Genomic DNA, 6,936 nt, shown 5'->3' on the forward strand with positions numbered 1-6,936 from the left:
TCAGTCAAGTTGGAGGATGACGTGAGTGGAGTCAGTTTGGGAATGGGAGGAGAACCAGGAATACAGCTTTGGGTTTGTTCAGTTTAAGAATTCTATTTGTCATTTAGATGGAAATATCATGAAGTAGTTGGATTTTCAGGTCTTCACCTCAAAAGAGAAGTCTGGTCTGAGATACTTATTTGGAAATCTTGGTCATGTAAAGAGAGTATGTGAAGAAAGGATAGATCAACTGAGTTAAATGCAGATAATGAATCTAATAAAATGAGAAATGAGTAATTGCTGTTAGATTTAATGATGCAGAGGCCAAAGGTAACCTTGAAAAGAGGATTTTTAGAAAGCATTAGGTATTTATGTGTGAGTGAAGGGGCTTTAAAAAGAATGGAAGGAGAGAAACGGGAGATAAGCATTACTGAGTTTTGCTGCAAAAGAGGGAGAATGAAATGGGATATTAGATAATGAAGTAGAGTCAAGTAAATTTTTTTGTTTGTTTTTAAAGATGAGTAAGTTAATGAATTGCTTCTTTGCTAATGTAACTGATCCAGTAGAGAGGAAAAGACAGATGAAATAAAAGACAGAAGAGATTCTTAGGCAAGTGTCCTTTGTAAGCAGCGAAGAGATGCGTTCCCATGCAAAAGAGAGTTTAGTTGCCTTTGGTAAGGGTCACAGACACTTCATTTTTAGTAGCAGTTAAGAAGGCAGCATATAAGTGAATGGAGGCTGGAACAGTAGTGAATTTTTCAAATTCTAATACAGAGGTAATCATATAATTTGCAAGCTAATATTAGTAACAGCAAGTCATTAGTAACAGCAAGTCCTTATAACAACATTAAGACCACTATTTCTTTCAGAAGTCAGAATGTCAAAAAAAAAAAAAAGGTTAGGCATTGAGCTGTTAAATAATATGCTTAATATTAAAGACTTTAATGTGAATTAATTTGGGGATTCCATAGAACAGATAAAGAATTCGTAAGATATAATTGACAGGTAATAGTACAGCAGGAATGTTCAAAACAGCTCATATATGTAATAGAAGATGCAGATTCTGAGCTTACTCTTTTTTAAAAAAGTGACTTAAACAAGATAGAAATTTATTTCCCTCTTACATAAAGGAAGCCCAAGGCAAGCAGTATGGGGATAGTTTATACAGCTAAACAACATCAGGGTTATAGGCTCCTCATTCTTGCATATCCAGCAACCTTAACACACATCCTCATGGTCCAACATGGCTGCTTGAGTTCAAACCACAATTCAACATTCAAAGAATTACCGTTTACGTTACAACTTTCATTTATATTTTACTAGCCAGAATTTAGTTATGCAGTCACAGCTAGCTAAATGAGGCGCTGGGAAATGCAGTTTTTTAGTTAGCAGTAATGAGTCTTAAAAAAATTGCTACCCAGTCAATTCTGACTCATAGTGACCCTATAGGACAGAGTAGAACTGCCTCGTAGGGTTTCCAGGATTGTGATCTTTATGGAAACCAAATGCCACCTTCCTGCTGTGGAGCAGGTGTTGGGTTCAAATCATTGCCCCTTTGGTTAGCAGGCAAGTTTCTTAGCCACTGCACCAACAGGGCTCTTTAACTGGGATCAGCATCCAAAATATAAACATTTTTTCACCTGAAAGTGTTTCAGGAAGCTCCTGTTCCTAATCACTGAGGTATTTTTGTCTTCCCTCCATGAAACTTCTTCAAAGCATGATGTGAATGGCAATAAGTTAAGTAGATAACTTAATTTCTCTTTTTAGTGATTTCCTTTGATTATTATATTCTAAATAAGAATAAAATTCAACTCTCTTATGTTCACTTATAAGGATACTGAGCTGCCAACTCTCAGATGCTGAGTAACCTAAGGGCAGAAGTAGCATTTCTGGACCTCCATTGCAGTGTTTTATGCTGCATTACATTACTTCCTGTCTTACAAGGACATCCTCTGTAAAGTTCTTGGCTAAGTCTATTTTTCCCCCTCTTGAAGTTTTTTTGTTTTAAGTATTATGCTTTATTTTTCGTCAGAAACCACCACCAATCTGGTCCACAATTTCCTCATGGCATTTTTCACTTCCTTATTTCTAAAAGTGTAAATCACAGGATTGAGCAGGGGAGTTAGCATTGTGTAAAATATGGCCACCATCTTGTCGAAGGAGAAAGCAGATGGAGGTCGTGCATACTCAAATATACAAGGGACGAAAAACAAAACCACGACAGCAATGTGAGATCCACAGGTGGAGAGAGCTTTCCACCGACCTTCAGAGCTATGAGTTCTCAGCAAGAGTAAGATGACACAATAGGAGATAAGCAACAAAGAGAAGTTTATGATGCAGAAAAACCCACTATTGGCAACCACCAAAAGGCCTAGAATGTGAGTGTCAGTACAGGCAAGCTCCAATAATGGATACAAATCACACATGAAGTGATCGATGACATTGGGGCCACAGAAGGGCAGCTGGAAAGTAAAGAGAATTTGTTATCACAGAATGTAAGAAGCCCCCTGTCCAGGCTACCCCCATCAGAATGCCACAGAGCCTCCAGTTCATGATAGAGGGATAGTACAAGGGCTTGCAAATGGCCACATAGCGGTCATAGGCCATGGCAGTGAGAACAATCATCTCCACTCCACCAAAGAAGTGTTCAGCAAAGACCTGGGTCATGCAGCCCTTGAAGGAGATGGTTTTCCTCTCATAGAGGGAGTCCACAATTAACTGTGGGGCTATGACGGAGGAGAAGCATGCATCAAGGAAGGACAGGAAGCCTAGAAAGAAGTACATGGGGGAGCCCAGGAGTGCCGGGCTGCTGATGATGGTCACTACAATTAGTAAATTGCCCGCAACGGTTGCAATGTAGATAAACAAAAATACAACAAATACTATTTCTTGAACATTTGGATTCTGTGAAAGCCCCAAGAGGATGAACTCGGTAACAAAGCTTTGGTTTTGCATCATTTCAGAGAAAAGATGAAACCTACCACAGTGACCAAGTGGAATCTGATATTATAAGAAAAAGAAATTTTCCCCAGAGCAGCTTATAGTATTAGCATAGCCTTCAACACGTTGGGGCATCAGATGTCAAGTTATTTTAAGTGCTTCTGTTGTTGTTAAGAACACAAAATTAGAAATTTGTTGAAGATGGTAGTGAGACATCAGGCAAAATAGAGGTTAAATACTTTAAAATAGTCAGAGTTTCAATTGGGAGGGGGAATAGTCTATGTGGTAGGGATGACAAATAGTGTTTATCTTAGGTGCCAACTCTGATTAGTTCACAGTGGCTAATTAGAGTGAATTGATGAGAAGAATTCTGTAACACATCCAAGCTCTGAGGAAAGGAAGACTGTAATATATTTCTTATGCCTGTCATTGACCATGGCGTGGGAATCAGCATGACTTGCATGGGAAAAGTCTCTCTCACCAGGGAACTGCCTTACCTGCAAAGAGAAGAAGAGATAGCATGCAGTTTAAGAGGCACTTGGAAATCACGCTTACTCCCTCAAATGTTTCTTTAAAAGTCTGAGCTAAATGGGACCTTCAAGATGAATTAATTCATTCCTTAAAAAAAAAGAAAGGCCTATGAAAACATCTAGCTATATGCTTAGCAAATAATAAGTATATTTATTAAGTATTGGGTTTTTTTTCATCATTTTAAAATGAAAACAGAAGGCAATAAAAATAATAATACCTACTTGAGAGTGTTGTGTTGATAACTAAGTGAAATAATGCAAGGAAAGCAATCGCTCACTGTCTTGTTTAGGATACAGTCCATGTGAGGTGTCATTATCTCTATGTTACCGGTAACAAACTCATGCTTTGAGAGGTTAAGTTAAAAGAAATCAACAGAAGATGAATCTGGGATTTTCTGGCTCCAAAACCAGAGTTTCTGCCACTGAATCAACAAAAGTGGTGAGAATGTTTCTTTTCAGGGAGAACTTCAGAGCAAGGGTGCCCTTTGTACAGCCTCCACCGACCTCTCAAGATTAAAACCTTCAGATTCCCTTGTTCTTGTATAAATGAGACACCTCAGTGAAAGAAATTGCAAATGTTTTATAATCAGAAGGTAATGGCCCAACCATATACATACATATCATATACATATAAATGGCAACAACCAGATAGGTTAAGGAAAAGAAACAACATATTGAATATAAACTAGTCTTGAGGCTTTATCAATTATTAACCAATTATTTATAGGATGTGGCCCAATATGATCAAGTACAATCCTCAAGGTACATCTGACTCAAAATTATATAGCCTTGTTGTAAGATAGTTCATATATAGCTTAACTGACCATCTCACAGGACTATGATGAGGGCCAATTTTGAAAACATGAAAACTTTGCTTGTGATAAAGAACTCTTGCAAGTTGTGGTTATTATTATCCCACTTAATAAGCCAGCTGCTTTACCCATTGAAAGCATTTCTGTGAGTCAACCAGGTAATTACTTCAACTTTTGACTTCATTTCCCATAGGCAGACAGGGCTTTGAAGAATGAGGGTGTCCTTCCTTACATGTATAACAGAAATTTATCAGTCAATTTACATAAATATGTTTGCTAATAAAATGAATAAAAGAACAGTGTGGCTTATCGTGAGAATTATTGATAAACTAACTTTGTTGAATGTAACTTAGAATTTAACAAATATACAATTGTGTGTATTAATGTCTTCTGTTTGCTTGCTTTAAAAACAACCATTTCCTCTTATTCCAAGGGTTCAGGGAATTTTTTTTTTTTTTTTAAACTGCGCTATCACTGTTAACCCCATATCCAGCTACAAGCTTTCACTCAGAAAACAAGAGTATTAACTAAACCCAATAAGGTCCTTGGGTCTGTCAGCAACTACTTATTAAAATTAACGAATATCAGTATGTGATCCAACAGTAGTCAGTTTAGCCTAGAACTAAAGCAAGAAAGACAATAAAGTTAAATGAATAAGAACATCAACTCCAGGCTCATACAGGCCTGGGTTCAAATCCAAGCTTTTCTATATAGATATTTGTCAAAACACAAGTTACTGAAATCCTTGATTCCCACGTCTGGAAAGTGAGTATAATAAGAATGCCTATCGATAGAATCAGATAACACATAAAAACGTTCAATAGGAGATAAAGCCCCAGACCACTGACACAGAGAATTGTCAACATTTTTATTAATTCCTGTTTTACAATGAACAGGACTGAAAAGTACTTTTACTGATAAGCTCTTTGAGTTATTCTTTTATTAATACAAATATGTAAATTTTATTTGGTCACAGTGTAGGTATGCTTATTTTTTAATGCATAGCACTTTAAATGCCTTTTATAACCCCTCAGTAGCTCTCAGACCCATAGGAGTCCATTTCTACTTCAGGCAGCTTCTTTATGCAAAGAAAATCTAATAAACTCTATATTGTTCTATACTAATCTATATTAATGATTAAATAATTCTTAAACAGTCCACTTTTTTTTTTTTGGAATTCTAATAGCAATACACTTTTAGAATTAAAATGCTCATTAGATGCAAACAAACCAGCCCTTTCTGGTTTCAGATAAAAGGATTTTCCAAAATTAGCATAAAAATGTTGACAGTGGAGAATACAATGTCTTCAAGGTTTAGGATTTTAAGTTATTTAAAAGGCATTTGTCCTGAACTGGGCCCTAGAACAGGAAAGGGCATTAATGGAAGAACTAGAGAATTATGAATAAAGCCTAGAGTTTCATTAATAGTAATATTCCAATGTTTGTTTCACAGATTTTACAAACGTGCTCAGGGTTACATAGGATGTTACCATTAGGGGGAGCTAGGTGAGGAGTATGCGAGAACTCCCTATGCCACCTGTGCAACTTCTCTGCAAATCTAAGATTAAAAAAAAAAAGCAACATTAAAACTTTATTTAAAAAAAATAATAATTGTTCTGTTTCTGCTATCAAAAAGACAGCCATCCCAGCTTCGTCATAGACTAGCCGTGTGCCCTTGAGCAAACCACTCAGCCTCTGTGTTCTCTCCTATAAAGTAGGGACAGTAACACTTGTTCAAGCTGCCTCACTTACAAAAGTCCAATAAGACAGTTAATATGAAAGTGATTGGCAAAGCACAGAGTTTTAAAAATGTGATGTAATGAGGTTGGTATTTTCAAGGAGTGACTACACGCAGAAAGTGAGCTAGAAAACTGAGTCACCTTAAGAACAAATTATGTTTTTAAAAATTTTTTTGTTGTTGTTAAAATTTTACTAATTGCTAAAATTGCAATGAAACTGTCTCCATTCATATAATCCTTTTGGAAAACACCAGTAAATATTTCTGACTCATAAACACATTTGTATAGTGTATGGTGGTTGCCCCAAGTCTAAACCATTATTCTAAAAGTGAAATGAAGTAGAGCAAGTTTTATAACAAAAGGTGATGCAGTATCATTTATACAAATAAAATTTTAGAAATGTCCAAAATGTTTAAAAATAGTAAGATGTTTATGTAAATGAGGCTACTTCAAATTAATAGGGCATGATATTGTGAATAAAATGCTAATTAAGGACATAAAGACACAGAAGATGAAGTATATTTACAATATGTTAAATGAGAAAAACAAAAGAAAAATTGTAATACTCTTGCCCATTTGTATAGATATTTTAATATAATTTTAAAATCTAGAAGGGAACATATGAAAATGATAGATTTTTTCTTTTCTAATTTTGGGTTTTAATATGTATCTTTACATAATCATATGAATATTTAAAATTTTTATTTTTAATCAAGGTTAAACCCAAAATACCAAATTCACATCAAATAAATAGTTCAGAAAAAGGAGGTGCTATTTGGGGATAATTTTATTATTTATTCAATATAATCTGTTTTTATAGATGGAATTATCATACTAACATAATATGGGTTAGACCCTTAAACTGAAAACTTAAAATTATCTCATACCTGCTGCCAATGAGTCGATTCTGACTCATAGCAACCCTATAGAACAGAGT

The 6,936-nt window shown here is 35.5% G+C and overlaps 1 pseudogene; it reads right to left on the bottom strand.

The window, feature by feature from the left end:
- Nucleotides 1-1,772: 1,772 nt before the first annotated feature.
- On the bottom strand, nt 1,773-2,934 carry LOC100670005 (olfactory receptor 4C15-like; annotated as a pseudogene).
- Between the last annotated feature and the right edge of the window lie 4,002 nt (nt 2,935-6,936).

Source organism: Loxodonta africana, chromosome 7, assembly GCF_030014295.1.
Source record: "Loxodonta africana isolate mLoxAfr1 chromosome 7, mLoxAfr1.hap2, whole genome shotgun sequence".
NCBI lineage: Eukaryota > Metazoa > Chordata > Mammalia > Proboscidea > Elephantidae > Loxodonta > Loxodonta africana.